The following is a 22,998-nucleotide window of genomic DNA, read 5'->3' as shown; positions in this document are numbered from 1 at the left end:
TTGACACAGTTCACCTTTTCAACAACGAATAAATAATACGTTATAAGATTAGTTTGTATTGTAAATTTAATATTACGTATTTATTGTGTACTGATTTTATTTATCAGACTAGCTATTGGTTATATCGTATAAGGATTTTTTTTATTATTATATGTATATAATAATACCTTTCATATTTCTTCGATTGAACATACTTACTCGGAGAGTATATAATAATGTTCAATACTATACTTTTTAATATTCAATAAAATATATACGTTTATCGGGAGCGTTTCAGTTCATTATTTCAATTGAATATCTGTAACAAACTAACAACAATTTTTAAATTTCGTATACAACTAAGCACTATAATAATAAATGTCAAATGTGGAATTCATTTACAATTTAATGTTTTAATAATAACCTATTTTAGTATTATTGTTTATTATAATCTATTTTCGTACCTTATCAATATTTTTTAAATTCTATTAGATATTATATTTTTATGGCATATGATATTTATCGATATTATAAAGGTGATAAAAATCAGTATATTTCATTATGATAAATTAACAAAAAAGAATAATATAATAAAACTAATGCATGGACGCATAGTACCTATTTAAAACCTAATTGAAAATTTTATTTTAACTCTTATAGTCAAAACAAAAAAAAAAATTAGTCGAAATATCACGATTTGTATGCTTAATATTATATTATCAGTTAGGGTTTGGACATTTTTGAATTCCCATGTTTTTTGTTATAATGGTAGAATATTTTAGTTAAGATAAGTAACAAGATTTTACTTTGCATATTTTTACATATTTTGTTATATTTATCAAGAATACGTATTTCGCCAATTTTAAACAATATTAATATCGAATTAGGGCATGTTTTATATAAGCACATACCGTTTTCATTCTCGTTTTCCATTAACTTTAACTACACATTTTAGGGAATTTTTGTATATTTATTTCGCATATTTAAAAAATGTGTATTGTAATAAATTTCATACTCTAGCCATATAACATACGAGTAAGTGTCTACCCGAAATTAAAACTGATCAAAATATGAATAAAAAAAAGCTAATATTTCTTGTTGAAATCTTTAATGCCACGAATGTGAATCAAACACTAATACCATATTATTATAGTAGTCAGAAAAATTTTATAATTTTTGTATAAAAATATGTGAAATTAAAATAATAGTTCCTAAACTCAACATTATATTAAACGAGAAGATAAAATTCACGCAAAATATAATACTATCTACCTACTAAACGGCTCACCTTATGGCTTATTCAATCGTACAGACGTACATTTTATTATTACGTTTCTTCAAACACCCTCACAACCACCTGTAGATCTAACTATAGGTATTCCGCTCAGAAAATTGTTATTTATACGAGTTATTAGGTGTACCTAATAAATATAGAATACACGTTAAATATTATTTTGTATATTGGGCTATAACCCAGTTAATTTTGAGGTTGCCACAGTAAAATTATGACACAAAATAAATTTTATAACGTTAATAATCGCATACAAATAGACCGATTTTAAGATATTATGATACATAATATTATATATTATTAATAAAGGAAACAATTAGATATAATTCTATGATAAATATATTATTAATATTATTACCTATTTTTCTTATTTAATAACAAAATTGTTTAAAATCTAATTTTTTTAGTTATTAAATATTATTATATTTTAAGAATTAGTTAAGAACTTATAAGGAGTGCGCTGTGAATATAAAAACTTTTTTTCAAACTACAATCCCCTTTTAATGGATTGTTTTTCTGGGAATGTTGACTTATTGAAATCAAAACTTAAACGATTAATTTTTGAATTATTTAACTTTGTGTACTAGAGATATTATATTTAGAATATTGGGTATGTAGTTGTTTTAAAATGATAAGTAGTTTGTATTTATCTACTTTAATTTATAAAAAAGATAAAAATATAATATTAAGTTTTAAATAAAAAATTACATAATATATAAAATATTTTTATAATATTATTTTTAAGGATTTTTATTCTTAATATACATTTTTCAATAACATAAAAATTACCCGATCAAATTTTAAATTGAGTATTTACTACTTAAATATATGTATATATACATTTTTAAATATGCACTAAATAATTTACTGTAAAAAAGGAGTACGAGTATAGTAAAATAAACCATCAAGAATATTAAAATATGATATTAAAATATATTTAAAATTTCCAAAAATTAGAATAAGTATTTATTATACGGAAAAAGGGGATGTGTATGCTTTGTGAATCACTATGTTTATATAAATATTGATCTTCATAATAAGTGTGTATTTTTTGTACTACCATTTCAGAATAATTTAAAATAATACTATTTTGATTTATTTTAATAAAATATTTCAATGATTCAAACAAATATATTTGAATAGTACTTATTGGTTATTTTTTTTATCAACTTTTACTATATTTAATGCTTAAATTTTAATGTAATTGCAAGACCCCAAGTCTTGGAGGCCCAGTCTCTATTAAATGTAATATTTTAATAATATAAGGATTAGCAGTTTAATTGAAATGTCAAGAAATCTTATAAATGTAGGGGACCTAGACTTACTTAATTTTTCTGTCCTTTGAAGATTTTTTTATTTTATAGTTTGCATATTTTTTGTTCAATCATACACTATATTTAAAAATATTGTTCCTTTAAATCATAAAAAAAATAAACTATTAACTCATGAATTTATTTCCAAATTATTTTTACTCTTCTATTATAACTTTGTATTATTTAGTCAGATCATTCATTATAATATGTGATTGTGAACAATATGAAATAGTAATTTATTATTAACTGTTGGTATGATTCACTAATCTCTTTAAAATTGACTTTATTAAACCATAAACCATTTCCAATGTTTAAACATAAAAAAGCAAATAAGATTTTACAAATATCTTTGAACTTACGATGACTTGTAAAAATGGACAATACTCAAGTATTCAAAAAATATATATATATGTATAATATATACTATTATTACTACTTCTTGATTTTACAATATAGTACTCAAATTAAAATATTTACCTACTCTATAATAAGATGATATTAAAATAAACACATACAGAGGTCTAACAATGAAAATAAATACAAAATCAAATAAATACAACAATAAAATGTAAATAAGCATACAATTATCCAAGAGTTTATTAAATTAGTAAATATATTTTCGAACCAGCTAAGGATTTAATACTACTTTAAAATATTTAAATGGCATCCTGAATCATTAATTTTAAAAGTTTCTATTATATTATTATGCATTTATTTTAAATTATTTTATTGTAATAATAGTTGGAATTTTGAAAGTTTAAATGCAAAATCAGCAACTTATTGTTTACAAATTTGTATAATAATTAATTAACGATTATAAATTGTAGTTTAAACAATTAATTGAAATGTTATAGCGATATAAAAACTATTCAAATTAAATACTCTAAATTAAAACGTATTATTTTTAATAAAAATAAACTTTACATAACAATTAACGAGTAATAATGTATTTATTTTGCTTAACGTATATTTTAAATAAACCAATATTATCGTTAACAATATAAAGATATTTTAATATTATATAAATAAAAATTAATTGAAATAAACATTTTATTGCTTTTACATCAATTTTTCAAATATCCTTTGATTAACGTTTTGTTTTCATGTAGTATTCCAAAAACTTTAACGGTACGTAAATAATTATATTTATGTATGTTTTGGGATTTTAGTTATAGTTATTATTGCCTTAAGATACGACATAGTATATAAATCGTAATTTATTATAATATCTGACATAATATGACTTGAAAAAGATTTTCACAGTACACAAATTAATTGATGAATTTAAAGCTGCTTGAAATGTAACGATGGCTTTATCAATAATAGCGTTGATACACTATTCCGAGACGCCACGATTGCAATCGTATCTTTTTCCATAACACTTCCGTAATCGTTATTTTAACCTGTCTTTTTTTACAACGTTGCCGAATCTTATTTACACCAATACAATAAAGAAACCATGAGCACAAAAACCACCAGTAAATCCCAGATTTGATTAAAATAATATTTCCATTATCCAAGAGAATTGTTATTAAAATAGTATTGCTACTTATTAATTATGCATTGCTATATAGTATACATACTAATTAATATTAAAAAATAAAAATAAAAAATATTGAATGTAACAAATTACTACATTTTGAGATTCTCGTATTACATTATGTATATATTATAATTTTATAAATTTATAATAATTAGAGTAATAAGTAAATAATAATAAATAAAAAAACAAAAACCTTAACAAAGTTAAGGTTAACTTAATTTTACAGGCATAATATCAGCGTAAAATTGAAACTAATTAATGTACAAAAAAAAAAAGCCCAGTCTTCATTGAATAAGTCACTGCAATTTATTTGATAAATTGAAATTCGATAATAAATGAATGCAAACGAAAAACAAATCGGAGCAAGAGTGGTTTCCCTTCAATAAAGAACTTTGTACTACATTCTCGATTCACAATATTTTTTAAATTATACCATGTATAGAAAATGCTAATATAAACATTTTGTGGTATAAGTCTCAAATATTTACAATTATTTATTTTTAAATTAAAACAAAATAAGAAGATACATTTTTACCAAAAACTAGTTTTAGGTAAAAATCCTTGGTTTTCCGATCATTAAAAAAAAATACTGGTAATTTTTTACTTTTAACCTCCCAAAGTACAAGCTAGATTATCTTTCATTTTATTTACTGGTTTAAAAAACGATTATAGAGGCAAAAAAAATCCATTGTAATAACACACAAACCGTCGCTATCATCAGATTTACATCGAATCTTTGTTTTCTATTTAATTTGATGAGATCTGTTAAATAATTTTTTACCTCGTAAACCCTTGTGATTATGTCTATATATTATTAAACTATCATATGTGCTAGTGAAATTACGTTTTACACTATTTTGATATCGTGTATCATCATGGCTGACAAGACCTTAAACAGACGATTTTTTTCCGCCAAATGTTTTTATCTTAGATCAATTAATTCTAGGATAATAAATTGTACCAACTCTAAAATGTGTAGATAATTGAGTGATAAGTTTATTTCGATATCCTCCTCTCGCACTCCGTAATAATATCCTAGGGTTATATTTTATTTCCGATAAAATGTTTCCAGAAAGGAGGTTTTTAACTATGCTAGGTTTATTTACACATCACTCTCTTTCATTGCCCCGAATAAATATCTTATTTTAATATTTCGCTTTCGAGGGGTGAAAATATTTAGTTCCCGTGTTACATGCTCAAAGGCTGTTTGCTCCGTTCTCGCTTTTCACGGCCCGATGACAGAAACGCACAAGGTTAGGTAAAAAGTAAAAATCAGAATTTTAATAAATTAATCATAATAAAGAGCCGTTATGAGTGAACAATGAGCATGTTTGGTGAATCTACTAATATTATCATATATTTGCTTTATAATTATTATTAACACATATAATATCACCCATAATATATTAAAAAACCATACAATAATAACAAAACGGTTTATTGCTGCGTTCAATATACACTGTTTTGTGAACTTAACTATTTTTAATTTAGTAAACTTGACTCACAATGACCACGCAGAACTTATTATAAAATATAAACTTTTACGATTCGATATAAATAATATATATATAAAATATGTATAATTGTTTATTTTATCGTGATATTTTTATTCATAATATAAAATAATATTGCGCCATAAAATTTATTTAATTTATTATTAATAAACACTATAAGTAACTCCTTTTTTTTTTTTAAATCAAATTTAATATTTTCAATTTTTCATTTTGTCATTTTTTATTTATAATTGCTTACATAAAAAAATGTCACTTTCGACAAACCGGCTCTTTTGATCGGTTGGTTAAATAGTTAAAACTTTATTTTTTTAAAGTGTAAAAAATTGTTTAATGCAATATCAGTTCTTTTAGTAATTAATAAAATGAATATTTTCATTATTTAATAAATGTCATTACCTTATAATAAGTACTCCATGCTCGATCATTGAGTAGATAAGTTGACAATGCGCCTGCAAATAATTAAATTTAGCAATATGCGATTTAAATACAATATACCTACGTGAGATTGAACGCATATAAAGTGTATTTATGTACATTATAATATGATTTAATTTTTTTTATACTTCTTAGGTATCTTTATCAGTTTCTATTTATACATTTAAAGATTGTATTTATTAAAAAATAATAACAATATAAACAATAAGACTTATACTAAGTCTATTCGAATGAAAATCCAAGTCTTGAATCCTAAGTGCTTTTATCAAAACTGTTTTTTTTTATTTTAACTGTTATTATTTCTTTCTTCCAATACTCTGCAGAGCTCAGTTTCATGGACAATTCACTAAACGAAATGTAATAATGTACATAGCTTATATGTATGAATCGAATGAAAATACCTAGATACCTACCTACAATTGTACAGATATTAGCTTTCCTCGTCCGTATAATAAACAACGGTGCTTTTATGTAGAAACACTGCTGGTAGTCATGTCGTTTTTAAACCTAACAATACTCACATTATTATTGTGTAGAAAATTAGCACTCCTTATTGTTACTAAGACCATATTAAGATTTTTTTTTTCATTTTAATTTTCTAAAGGACGTACCACGTTCAGATGAAATCAACAAAATAATTATAAGAGTATAATTTATTTTTAAATTGTTTTTAAATATAATATGTTAAAACTATACACTGATAGTTTTCTTTAATTTTAGCCAAATTTATTAAATCTATTCAAAGCAAAAATAAAGTAGCATTTTTAATTAGTCAAAATAACATATTTAATATTTGAACAATACACTGCTAAAGTAAATATTTAATAGCCATAGAACATCTTAAGATTATATGTTATCTAATATACAATCAAAGTTATTTTTTTTTAAATAATAATATAGGTATCATATCACCTATTTGAATGTTGGGCCGATTTAACGTTGTTTTATTGAAATTATAGTAGATAAAATTACCTTATACAATAATTATTTTAATAAGTACAGAGAACAAAATATCTTTAAAATTCAATTATTTATTTTCACAGCTTACAAATTGAATGATTATTACCGGTAACATATAAATAAATATTATTATTAAATACAAAATTTAAGGGATAAAGTTGATATAAAATTGTATTTCACAGCAGCTATTATGTTAACACGGTATATAATAACATGGCGCACTATTTAGGCAATTTAGCTACATAACTTAATAGGAGGACAATAACTTTTGAATGTCATAGTTATAGTTCAGAGTTGTAAAAGGTATTGAAGAAAGTACAATAAAATTATTTTAAACCCAGTCGACCAATGAATAATTTATTGGTCCATTTGACACATAATCCACATAACCAAAAATCCACGAACTCAGTCATCTGTTATCATTAAGATTTATAAGCCCTATAAAAATAATCTGTAAAATAAAATATTGTCTTTTTAAATGAATGCTATTATAAATGTAAAAAAAATCCATATTAGTTTCTCTGCTGTATACTAGGTATTGAATTTACATAAATATTGAAAAAGTTAGGTTGCTGTAATGCGTGTGTTAAATTTAAATTCTATGATTAATCATTGTGGATAAACAACAATTCTGAGCGAAAACTGTCTATCAGTACATAATATATATATATATTATTAAATACTTATATATTATTGTTATTAGATTTCGATTCAATAAAGAATCACTATATAATGTCATGAATAATAAGTTAGTACCGTTATGAGACGATAAATTTAAATAAATTTAAATATGTATACTCAAAATTTTGTTTTCAAAATTCTATTTTTTTTTGTATACAAAATTTAAAGCTCAAATTTCTAAAAAATTCTTTAAAATTAAAATCTTAAGCTTGAAAATACAATACAAGATGCCTCAAGATTTTTTTAAAGCCACATAAATGTTTTATTAGCAATTGGAGTTTAAATTTTCAGAGGCCTTAAAGATTTTACTCCAAATTTTCTAGAGATTCTCACATGAGAACGATTTATTCTTTAACAATTTTTGTTATTATTGAAAACCTACAAAGAACCTATAATATACTAACAGCATAACCTAAGCTAATCTTGAAACATTCTATTATTACTAAAATTATAGTATTATATACATATACAATAACATTTTTAAAAATATATCAAATAATTTTAAAAGGATATAAGAAAATGAGGATTACCACCGTTGTATTTATAATTTATTTAAATAATTTATTAATAGCAATATAAATATATAATACAAATAAATATACTAATTAATATTATGCATAGCATCACCAAGTACTAGCTATAAGAAATTATATCCATGCGTGTTAAATTTGAACTGAATTATAAATCATTACATACGAATGAAAGGGAAAATCAGTATCTATTTCTAAGAGATAATAATAAATAACTGTATATAACATTTGCACTTGGAAAAACCATCGGATATTCGTGCTATATTATTATTATTATTATGATTTAATAATATAAAACATATTTTAGTTGATAAAATCTGGTACTTGCATAATACAATCTATATATATATATCAATTGTACAGGTAATTAATTTAATTTTATACGGTGACATTATAATTTTAAATAATGTAACTAAATAAAAAATATTAATATTTACAGGTATGAAGTAGTATTGGAATTTTATTTAAGCCTTGTATACCAAATGGCACTAAGTAAGGGATCTGGGTTTCAACGTCGCACAATGGATTTTCATTAACTAGTGTATATTTTTAAATCATTTCAAAACGAATAAAATTTATGACACAATAGATTTACACTGGCCATAGGTCACTAATGAAAATAAATACGATTAAAATTGACAAATATTACCTTTGGGAATACTTTTAAGTAACTGGGATTTCATTAGATAGAGAAAGAATGCGAAAGAGAGATGGAAATAATGGAAAATATAGTGAGAGTTAGAGAGGGAATGAGTAGGGGGTAAATAATGGGTAATAGGAATGAGAGAGGAGGGGTACCAATTTCCACAGTTTAAGTCCAGCTCACCAATTACGAAAAGAGTATAGACTGAGATGGATCACGTGTACCTACTAGATATAATATATAATCCTTACTACAAAGTTTCTTAATCTATACAGCACAATCAACCGAATCAAACATTTTTTTTTTTGGCTACAAAGCAATATAAATCACATTGAATTGGCTGTTCTTAAAAACCTAATGAACAAGGTTAAAATAAAAAATCAACAAATCAGTGCCCTAAACTCTTCAATACCGCCTTGTTACTCATCAATCAAAATACACACTATCGAATACTTCAAACAACTTATGTTCGATCTATTGAATTAGTCATTAATTTTGTCAACGGTCTTTATATTGGCTTATATAACTAGAAATTAGAAACTTGTTTCCGTAACCAAACTGTTCATAATAGTTATTATTATTATTATTATTATATTGTGCGCTAGATAATGATCGACTTTGAATTACTAATATGTTTATGATACAAGTTATCACTTTGAAATATAGCCAATATTGGTTTCTTTGACATACTTGTAACTTTAACTTTCAATATTATATTCTCTCATTGTGTTTGAATAATCAGATTTTATTAAATTATTGTCGGAAAGATAGATATAATGCAATTCATATTCTCTGTATGACGCTCGAGTACTACTACTTGTAGTATAACTGCTGTAATATGGAATAATATTGTGAATACATAATAATTGGGGAATCTAAAATAAAAAAAGATTTATCTATTTTCTTAATAAAAAAACACTTTTTTAGAATAACAAGATAATACTTGATACATTATATGCAAGAGTATGTTTAAACCTAAAATAGCAACATAATTGTATAAATTACATAATATACATTATATGAACTTGATTACTTATAGATGATATAATTAAAATTCACACAAAATATTATGAAAACTATACATTTTAGTAATTATTTATTTTGTCAATGTCGTCGATGCAATAAGCACACATTTCAAAGTCACTAACTTGCTTAAATATCTGAATAGTGATTCTGATTTTTCATGCACTTGATATACAAAATATATACACCTTTTTTAATAAGAGATTTCCTAATTACAAAGTTAAATTAAACTCTTGTAGTATCATTAAATATTTATATGAGACTTATGTAGCATTTTTTTTTTCTAATTCTCCGAGTTTGAAAAATCTTTTATTTCAACACAATCATTTCCCTTATTACTGTACGGCGAAAAGCTATATTTCCTTCGACTTGATAAATGTAGTGGAAATTGTTGTGCTGTTGTTTTTAGTTATCAAACAACAAAATGGTTTTGTTATTTCCATTTATACGCAAATTGATTGTTAACATATTTAAAAAAATATATTACTATGATTGCATATTTTCTGCTAATAACATTCTTGAAAGTAGGTAAATAAAAAAATGAAAACGTAGAAGAAAAAAAAATGATTTAAACGTTAAACGTTGAAATTTGCTGAACAAATAATTTACCATTAATACGTAAATAATATTATTACAAACGATATCTTCTAACATTGTGCATCTTACTGAAATATTATCCGCTCTAAATAATATACGTTCTACGCCATACTAATAATATAGAATAATTATTATATCACGCGGCTCATAGAAACGATGTTCTCTATTATACATAATATACAGTGAGACTTACAAATAACACAAACAGTCATATGACCATCAAGTATCCGTTGTAACAGTGATTCACGATTCCGCATTACATGATTCTGCGTATGCCTTTTCATTTACGCGATTCCGCACAATGAATTTGTGACGTTGCCTATTATATTTTAAAAATAATTTTAGACAACGAAAATTTTTTACCCCGAAATGAAACATTCTGAATATTCAGCAGTATTTCTTACCAGAAGTAGGTCTTTGATATCATAGAAAAAATTGTAATGATCCTATACATTGTTTATTTATTTATTTTAATCAATTTCACTAATTTCTATATTTAATTTATTTTATTTTAGCGTTTGAAAACAAATAATCATTACTAATATACTCGTATTATTTACCTTTATCATAAATTGAAAAAATTTAAATCAACTTCTCATTAAATTTTTGTTTATGCTTTGTTTTTAATAATTTGTTTTATTAGGGTTATATTATTAACTAATTCGTTTATTTTTATTACAATAAAAATTGATAAAAATTATTACTATTGATATTATATTGCCATAATTATTGACAACGTCACAGAATTTTTTTATGCTGAATCGTGTGTCACCCCGTTATAGAAGGTCTTTATAATACTCATTTTACATATGCATACGACATGAGCAACTATAAATACATTTATATATATACCTACATATATATATATTTATAATGCTAATTATTATCAAAATTAACGTTATAGATATCTGCGATATGTATTTATACATCGGAGTGTATAACCGGTCGTAATATGTGTAAGGCTCCACGTTTCTATAACCAGCGATACTAGTGCAGTATTGCACGTAGTATGTGTGCAATTACATTCAAGTTTGAGTTATTAAGATTGTTGCCCGCTATGGAAGTATCGAGGGAAAATATTAATTTCCACAGAAAAATTTCGTGATAGGCATGCACAAATATACATTATACGAATACCTACATTTTTTTTCGAAACTCTATCTCATTTTGTTCGTTGTATTATACAGGTATCCATTGAGGCGTGTTGAACGCCGTTTTTTTAGGCCTGTACTTTAACTGAAATCGATCAGTGGGTCCCAGAGAATTTGAGGTAATAAACTAATAAAGTAATAACCAATAAAAATGTAAATTAAATTTACTATACATCCAATATAATAGTGAAGGATATAAGGTATTATAATAGCACTATATTTTAGTAATTTGACGTATTCTCTCACTGGACATAATAAAGGTACTTTCAGCCATGGCACATGATATAGCTTATAAACATCGGGTTTAAATATTATATTTATAAGTTCTAGCTTGTATGGTAAGTGCTCAATATTAGCATAAACTATTATTATAAACAACATGTTTAGTTCACACATTATGTATTACTATTTAAATCTACTATTATTGTTAAATACTAACTAATTAAACATAATTTAGTGTCTGAAATCGAATCGTAAATATTGTCATTTTTATTTATGAAGAATAGCCGTTCTAAATAGTGATCATGTATCTTTAAAATGCACTCGTGTCAAACGTTATATTAATAATAAATTATCTAAAATTAAACAAGTCATCAAAATCTTTCATTTTTATGCCGATTAGCACCGGTCTTTTTGTGATAAACATTAATCGCATAAATGGGTCCAGGCTAAAATAGCGAAACAATTTACCGCGAATGTAAAAATCGCGAATCGATAATAGCGAAAATAAAAATAGCGAATTTTAAAATAAGCGATTATGCATAATAGCGAAACTGCAGATTTTTATAATTTCTTTTTCAAATACTATAAAACATATAACACTATAACTTAATAAAACTTATTTTTACCTGTAATTTCTGGCCCAATTAATATATATCCAGTATCCACGGACGTATCGGATTATCGTCAATGTGCTATCTTAGTTACTATTATAACTATTTTAATATTGGAAATTTACCGAGATAAGATTGTCAATCGTATTATATTTGAGTTAAGACAAGTTAATACAGTTGTAGTTCAGCAGTGCGTCAATGTGTAGATTGTATATTCTCAAAATTTAGAAGAATTGAAACGAAAACAGTATAATGATGGAGAACAACCACAGAAAAAAAAAGTACAAGGACTATGCTAAAAGACTTCATTTGTTAATATTACAAATTATAATACTAATAATAATAATAACTTTGTAAAAGGTGTAAAAGTTTACTAACCTAATTATTTTTTTGAAAATTATTTTCACTAACTAAATGCCTAATCGTATATTTTCGTTCTTTTTTAAAATCCGTTGTTTTTATTTTCGCCATTATTATTTCACGATTTTACATTCGCGGTTATTGTTTCACTATTTTGGCCGGATACCCGCATAAATGTGTTTTGATGCAATGAACTGTTCAATAAATTATAATAATTTTACGACAAAAATTTAAAGATATGTATTTGCACTGTCATAATTAATCCTTGTCTTTTACTGTGTATATTATTAACTATTATACACTGGTGAATAAGGTGTTGTAGACATGGAGTGGCTATACTTGTAGTTGATCGGTACACGGATCGACGACATACTGCACGTAACTAACGCTATCAGTCATTATATAGTTAACCGTTTGTTTCTACGGCCTCAAAGCTAAATTTAATTTTTTATTTCAAATTAACAATTTTTGAAAACGTCACGTCATATAATATCATCGATTTTGATAAAAAGTCTTAACAACCGAATTAAAATCCAAATAAATGCGAAAAATCGACGTTTCATTTCGCAAACTATATAAAAGTCGATTAGAGTTCTCCAACTCAAAAACACTATTTTTATTAACTGCGAGTACTCAACGAATAAAATTGAATGCGTAACCCATTTGTAGAGAATTACAAAATATATAGGCACCTAATAACGTGTAATCTAATATTGTTGTTTTTTGAACTAAAGTTAGTAAATAGGTATTTTTTTTTATTATTATTATTATTATTATTATTGCCAGCATTTTCAAAGTATATTGTTGAGGGAAATAAATTAGGAATTTTGACAATGAAAGATACTTAGAAAGATATTATACAACATCAAAAGATAATTAAGATAATTTATTTTCTTCATTTTTAATGTGAAAAATTATACATATCATCAAAAAAAAAAAAAAATTGGTATGCATAAGGTTTATTTCGAACTAAAAACGACAAAGCAATAATCATTTGCAAATTAAAAGTTGAGTCAAGTAGACATAAATTAAACTTTTGGGGCAAATGCCTATAGGTTTTCTCTCTCCTTAGATCTATCCCTGTGTAGTTTTATATTATAGGTAATGACTAATGATATATACATACTATTATATTTATGCCCTATTAAGGTATATTTATTGATTAAATAAATATGAATGAAACCGATAAACTATAGTATAATATACATATATGAATGGTATATTTATATTTTAAATATGATTAGAAAGTTTTTAAAATAAATATGAACAATAGCATAATCAATAAAACAGAAAAGTAAAAATCACTAATAAGACATTAAATATTTTAATAGTTTCCTTTTTAATATAGTATTATATGTTAAACTTACAGCTTACGAGTAGTTAATTAGGTTTTTCGGGTAGGTATTGATAACAGACGTAGGAGAAAGAATACGAATATTATTTTATTTTAATAATAATGAATACATTTATATAAATAAAGAATAGAAAAATGACTATGTGAAAATAAATGTAACTAGAAGAGAGAATAATATAATATATATAATATGATTCTTTTAAATTAATGCGTATGACAAACATTATAGTCATTATATATATATACATGGAAGGACTGACCGGGTTTTTTTTAGCTTCTGAAGTGTTTTTAAAAGGAAGGTTATTGACTATACTTGTTATTATTGTATGATCAATGAACTGTCAATGGAGATAATATGATTTAGTCAATAATATGTATTATTATTAGTGTAGGTATTTTTGATTATTTGTTTGGCTTATTTGCATAGTGAATCTAATCTCATTAATGATATGATAACTATTCTATCTTTAAACATTTTATATATTTCCAATTAATTCTATTTCGCAATGTTATGGCTGAATACTTGGTTTATTGCTAATTTTTAAACTTTTAAATGCTGAAAATCATACCTATTATAATTTATAAATGTAAAACATGAAATAATAAATAATGTTAACGTCGAGTACTCAAATATATTATAGCTAATTGTCCACGTATAACGATTATATTAAGAAGATGTAGGTAGAGAATAATAGTATCTAGATTAAATAAAATAATTTAAATCATATTTATTTTCTATATGAACAGTAAGTTGTTATAATATAACATTATGAAACTTTCAGTGCTATCTATCAATACTGTATTAAACTATTGGTTGATACTTATCAGGTAAGTAGTCACAATAGATAGCAGCACAGGACACGTTATTATTTTAGAAATTATTATTTTAAATAACATTATATTATATTTTATAGTATTTTTTTGTAACATAAATTTTATCTATGTATGATGAATTTTAAAAAAAATAAATATATTATTATGGTATAATACATTATTATTTAATCAATAGATCTATAAAATAACAAAAATCCACAGCGATTTAAAATCAAAAACAACTATTTCTAGGAGTTTCTTATAAATATTTACATAAAATAGTTTGTAATAACTATAAATTCATTTTTGAAATTAATAATAAATATAGCGCGTTTAAAATAAATTCAATTATTTTTCTACTTAGGTACTTACGTATGACCAAAGTCGATAACATTTGTCAACATATATTTTATTTTATTATTACTAAAATTTATTGAAAACTTAAACTTTATGGTAGGTATAAATAATTTATTATTATAATACATAGTTGTTTTTTAAATAAAGTAATAGTTTTAATATAAAGTTCTTAATGATTTATAAAGTGGTATTTTAATATTCCTGTCTTTAAATGACTCCTCTTTATACACTACTTTTAATCAAAAGCCTCTATTTTCTTAACCTAGTTTTTAAACACTAACATCTCTTATTATTACATAGTTTAATGTATATTTTATTAAACGCTTAATATGACAGTCGTCCCCGAAATAACAAAAATATGACCTCATATTTCGTAATAATCTATACAATTTTCCGATGTAATTGTGTACTTGTGTCTCTTTCGTATTAATAATTTTTATGATCATTGTTAATAAGGTAAAAATAATTTCTTGTACCCCTTTTATTCCTAGTTTTGGCATTTTCTATTAACTCATTCCTTTTTCTTCGTTAAGGAATATTTCAAAACTATTTTTTTTAATTTCATGTTTATTACTTGTTGCGGTTTTATAGTTATTTAACTGGGATGTTATTTGGTTTAGTTTAGATACCTACAATGGTCTGATAAAAATACGTCCCTTAGTTTGTCTATATTGTTGCTTTAATTTTTCCTCATTTGTGTGAACATTTTAATTTGTTCTTCAGTTGCTACATCACTGCAAAAGTTATAAAAATCTCCTATTAGTTGTATGCTTCTTTTTTTTCTGTTAGTTTTTTTTATTACCCGTATTTCCTACTATTTCCACTCATTTTTCCAGATTTTTTTATTTTCGCTAAATTGTATTAAAGTTTTTATTAATACTGTTATCGATTATTGTATAATGTAGCAATAACTATATGCCTATATTTTAATTTTCTATTTCTAATAAGTTGTCTACATAAGTTTGTTCCTCCGCTATAATTTGTTGTGTGTATAATATAAGAGGTATACTTTTTATATATACTATTTTTTCTGGTACTTCATTGAAGAATGCTCCTAAATATAATATGGTTATGCTTAATTTCTCCTCTACTATTATTCTGACTCTTGATATTAATAATAATATTATGAACGGATACATATTTTTAAAACAAAATTGTTGTGCTATTTGAACACACGTCACTGTAGAATCCAAAAATGAATAGCGTATGATCTACACACACACAAATGATTGATTGAAAAAAACTGCTTCGTGTACACGTACATTTAATAACACCCGACAGCTTTTAGAACACATATAAATATAAAATATATTAAAGTATCATTACCAGGGGGAAGTGACTTATCTACCGACCGGGACTTGACAAACATTTACGAATTAATAAAGCTTTCAGATCTAGCTATATATTATGCTAATGACAATATTGTATTTATATTAACATTACCTTTTATTTACCAAAATAATTTTATATTATATAATTTGATACCCAAACCAGTATATAAGTAAAACAATTATATTTATATTAAACCTAGTGGTAAGTTTTTAGCCATAGGTAGATCTAAAGAACATTATGCTAATTATGACGAATTTCACTATACATATTGTAAACACGCTAGAGAATTCCTATTATGTCCTGAAATACATCCTTTATATTTACGTAACATCAGACCTACTTGTGAAGTATAACTTTTGCAAGATCCAGTCAAAGTTCCGCACAGTTACGAAATAATATACGTTCAAGATGCCACTACAATTTTCAATAAATTAAGATTCAAAAATGAATGAATATAATATATTATTGCTATTTTTATTGCAATTTTAACAAAGACAAAGAGTAAACCAGTCATTCATTAGAAGGAGTAGGTATAATAAGTTTAAATAAGACATGCAAAGGCTATGAAACCCGAGATGTATTCATACCAGGAAAAACCCAACTACAAGGCAGATTATACGGACTTCATTCCAAAATCAATAATTGACCCACTAGAAAATTGGAAATACGAGTAAAACGTAGATTTAATGGAAGACTACTACGTAAAAACAAACAACATTGAGAATCTTAACATTATCACAAATTCGAAGAAACACTTGGATAAAACAAACAAGGACAGCTACAAAATCAACGACTTACAATAAATACAAAATATAAATGATTAAGCGCTACACTTAATAACAACTATAATTTTATACCTAACCAAAGTACCACATCTAACTATTAACTATACAAACACTGAAATACCACGGAAGACGAAGAAGAAGCAAAATTTCAACACGAGGAAGAACAAATCGAAGAAACGGCACCAATAAATGATATAAATCTGGTCGAATATCCACTTTCACCAAATAACAGCCCAAATTACAACCCATAACTTAAAACTGTTTTGAAGAAATTCGAGGACTTCCATTTAAGAAGGTAGGGAAACCAACGCTTTACTATACATTACTATATTTTTCTATGATTTAACATTTAACGTGTTGTTATCAAACCTAGTTGAAGTCATACTGTTTTTATATAAACACAGTAGTTTATTATTCATTATACAAGACAAGAATTGATAGCTTAGCCGCTGTCGTAACCACCAACTGAAGCTGGAAAATTTCAAATATCGCGACATTTTAGTAATAGTTGTACTATTAAAATGTATGAATCGAAGGATTTTCTACAACGATATATTTTCGGCTTCTTTTGATCTACCACCTTAAAATCTCTATCATGTATTCATCCAGCCGAGACTCAGTATATACATAATATATAGGTCTCGATGTGCTGTACGATCAGAATTAGTTAAATATCCAAAATTACCGGACTTAGTCAAGTCGTTTAGCCGTGCCGTATAAATTTTATAAATATTTTGAAAATATTATATTTTTTATCTGGGTTGGTAAATTATTTGAACGCCACGGGCCAAAAATTAACTTTTTTTACGAGCGTGCTATAAACAATATTATGAATTATATTATTTCGAATATTGTAAAAAACAAATTATAGTAATCTTATTGTATGATTAATGAAAAAAGGTTAGTTTAGGTGCATAATAATATAACAACACTACTTTGTTAATTATTTATTTTCTTAATTTGATATTTTTTTTTTTAATACTTGATGCCAATTCGTTGATATGTGGTTTAAAAAAATATTTTAAATTTTCACATGACCTCAAAATCTTTTTGCGTGGCACCTTGGGCACGCGTACCATGGATTTTCCATACCTGTTCTATATTAATAAAAAACTAACTATTACTCTTTTACAGTAGTTCGCTTTATTCACCTTCGACTCAAGTTCCTCAAACCAGTGCGAGAGAGACAAGCATTCTTAGAGGTTTTATTACATTGTAGTGCGAGTACTTGAAGTCACTGCAGCGAAAATATAATGTATTGGTACATAATAATAATATTTATCAAATTTAATTTGTATTATTTTTAGATATATTGTATTATATTTATTATATTAATTATTAATTTTGTTTAAACATTTAAATGATCAGTAACTGTTTACAGCAGTAAGTACCAGGTTGAGATAAAAATTGATACTGGTAAAATCTATGCTACATTGGTAAAATTAATAGATCCTCTTAAAAATGTATACATCTTTTGCATCAGTGCATGTATCATAACAGAAATATTCTCTATAATGTTTTTAGAAATAATAAATAAAAAAATACAAATGTTCAAGTGTAAAATTTCTAAATTGTTCAAATCGTTATCAGTTATAATTTATAAACTATAACGTATATGCTATGGCCTTATAAATCAATATAAGAAACCATATGCATAATAACTAATTGAAGAATTTAGGATTACATCGTACTAAATTCAAATGCAATCAAACATATAAATAAATTTTGAAAAAAATATAAAATCACATACAAAATTCATTGTAATTTATATAATATAATAAACCAGCGATTTCTGGCGCAATTAATGTATGCCCTTTGTAGGTATTTCAATATCGTCTGGTGCAATTGATTTTCAACCTTTTTAAATACAATATTTTTTTTTCTTCTGGTTTCTGGCGCAATTGACATGTATCCAATTTATTATAGATTTATTTTGAATTATATTCATATATTTATGATTTAATTTATAAGGGATTTCTGTAAATTACTGTATACATTACTACGGACAAAAAAACAGATTTCTGAGGGGGACACGTGCGCAAATTGTTCCCCTCGATTACGGTGCTGCATTATATAACTAATACATATAGTACAAGAAGGAATCTACTTATTTAATTAAAGTATACTAAGTATTACCTTATGGCTTATAAATTACATTTTATAATTCATTTTAGGATATTTTTTGGAATATATTTCTGTTTTGCGTGTGTGATAGACTGATAAATCAAATCACTGATTTCAATCATATTAATAAATACTTTTTCTAAACCGACTTTTATGTACATTTTTAGTATGAGTTGTGAAAAATAATACACTATTATTGTATTATGTAGTACTTAACATTTTATAATGTAGTGACTACGAAATTTAATCATTTTAAAAATAATGCTAGTATTGGTTTATATTCCGGAATTACACCCAACACCCCGGAACCGGAACTTACCATCCGGTTAATCGGGGTAAGATAAGCTAAAATATACGAACACCATAACTGTTTTTATTTCAAATATTTCACAGTAAATAATATTTATATCATTTAATATTACATATAATATTATGTGTCTACAATTTATTACATTTATATAGTTCATTGGATAGTTGCTGACTTATTATACAATATAAATTTGGTTTTTTTTTTTATTATAAACAGAAATCATCAGGATGAAGGTTAACGAGCTTATAATAACTAACGGCTGTTGGTTTACTTTAAAAAATCATCAAGCCAAATTTGACTGTCGTCTGCCCGAGACGATACTAAATAAAAATGTTTAAATTTTCATTCCTCAATATATAACAGTAAAACACGTCATCTTCGATTTCGTAAATAAGCTGAGGTGCGCCTCAATATCATACTTCCTAAAATCCCTCACGAAGTATTAGCATAGGCAGTAGGATTGACCAGATAACTTATTAGGTTCATGAATGTTACCAGGCAGATTTTATTTAATTAAATTATTTTTATTTTATAAATTTGTAAATATTTTTAATTGTAAAGTTGATTCAGTTTAAACCTTAAAAAACTAAAAAAGTTATTTATATCTGTTATATTCCGTAAACGTAATAATTGATTGCCTATTTCAATTTAAAAATTGATTAAATTTAGGTTCAAGCCATTCGTAGCTTATACTTAATTTTATTTGTTAACTTTAAATTAAATTATACAATTTTATAAATTATAAATTATTTTTATAAATAAAATAATTTATTGCTGAGACCATGACCAATTTTGATCCCGTGTAATTAAGTTTTATCTTGGTAAAGATAAATATAACTAAAAATATTTTATCAACATAACAGTTTAATGAAAATGATTAAATTACATTTAATAAATAAATAAAATCAAATGACCATTTTAACTAGATAAGATTAAGATAAATCGTATATAAAATTGTACACATTTTCACAAATATTATTTTACTAACCAACATAATTATTACAGTATTAAGTGTCCTATTGATACAGACAAAGAGAACTAGTTAGGTGGATATTGTATTGAAAACCTGATAATGTGAACAATTAAATCGTTTGTAGCTCAACATTTGTACTAATAAAGCAGATTAAAAATTTAGTATGGTACCACGATAAATTCATTTATATAAAAGGGATATAATATATAAAACTAAATATGTATCTGCACATTGTTTACCGATAAACATACACCCGTATGTACATAGTACAAGATATTTGTTTTGATATTCCATAATTTATTGCAAATAATTCTTAATTTTTAATTGCAAAAATACTGTAGGTACTAAAAACGTATAATACGATTGTAATCATTTTTTCTCCGTAACTTATAATTATAACTGAAAATCAGATTCATTAGGAGAACGTTACTCACTCACAACCACATATTTTTGTTACCTCTTCCGTCTTACAGACGCACATCATAGCCAATACAATGTATTCAATAGTTCCGATATTAATATGTAGTAATCTTTAATACTAGAACTAGAGAGAATAAAAGTTTATAAAATATTAACAGAATATTAATACATTATCTATGTTTTTTAGCAGTGGTTTTTTTATGGCATTTTAATTTTTAAGCAAGTTATAGACATTTTTAAATAGTAATATTTTACATAGAGATTCATAACTTTCTAAAGAGAACCCTACTCAAAAAAAAAAACAAAACTATAATATTATGGTCAACATAATGCGCTAATCTTAATATGGCCCTTGGGTCAACAATTCAACATATTAAATGTGTTTTTTAATTTAAAATAGTTTTACGTGAATTAAAACCAAAGTTTTTTAGAATTAACAAATTGTCCAATTTTCACAGTACCGCATACAAGAAAACGCTATCTATACTAAAGAATTTTTTTTAGAAATTCAATAATTAAATCCAGTTATTTTAAATAAATTATTGAAAAAAAAAAGAAAAGAAGGCAAGTGCGTACTGCCCGCTATACATTAAATTTCGAATGGGTTACTGTTGTGGTTGTGTTAAATATAAATTAATTGATATTTAATTAAATAAGATAAACTATTTTGAGCGGAGACGGTCTGTCAACCTATACAACAAATATTTTATAATATATTTATTTTTAAATTGCGCTATACAAGTCATTTATTTTAGATTTAATTTTAGGATAGGCTGATACATCTTTTCCCGAAAATATTGCATTTATTATATTATTAGTATTTAATTATTGAAATAATTTTATTTTTCCCATATTATTATATCAACATAATATATAACTCAAAATGTAATAACATTTTTCTGTAAATTCAGTATAACAGTAAAAAAAAAAATATTCATAGTATAAATAGATAATATCTTAAAATAAATAAATAATATAATCATTACGTATAGTAAAATTCGTAATAATATAATGTACGTATATTATGTAAGTTTTAAATTACCACAAATAATATTTCTAAAATTATTTAAAAATAATTAACATCGTTATAATATTATATTGTTGAAATAATTAATTTCGTCCAAATTTGAACTTTAAATGCCTAAAAAAAATAACTGTCTTTATATATTTATTAGATTTTATGGTTTCAGCATGAAATACTTATGTGGAATCTTATATTAAGTTTATAAAACTTCAATATTAAAAGTAAAGTTTTCATGAATTTCTAACTACAAATAGTTTACAATTTTTTTACAATATTTACGAATTTTAACTCCAAATGCTTATAAAAAAAATGACGTGTTATATGATTTTAGTATTTTTGTACAGATAAAATAAAATTTTATACAGGATTTTGTTTTAAATTTGTAAGCATTTTTATCCATTGATAATTTTTTTTATTTACATTTATAAAAAATATTTTAAAAATTATTTTATGTAGAGAAAATTGTAATGTAAATTAAATTAAATTTTGTCCTTCCTTTAATTGATTTTATTTTTGACATGAGACATGATAGATATTTCGTTACATATAACGTAACATATCCATTATCCAGTGTAATTTACTTTTAACACAAAATAATGATATGATATAAATATTCAAATAACTACAGCCAAATTGTGTAGTTGAAAAATTCA

This window comes from Rhopalosiphum padi, chromosome 2 (assembly GCF_020882245.1).
Source record: "Rhopalosiphum padi isolate XX-2018 chromosome 2, ASM2088224v1, whole genome shotgun sequence".
NCBI lineage: Eukaryota > Metazoa > Arthropoda > Insecta > Hemiptera > Aphididae > Rhopalosiphum > Rhopalosiphum padi.
This window is presented reverse-complemented; position numbering follows the sequence as displayed.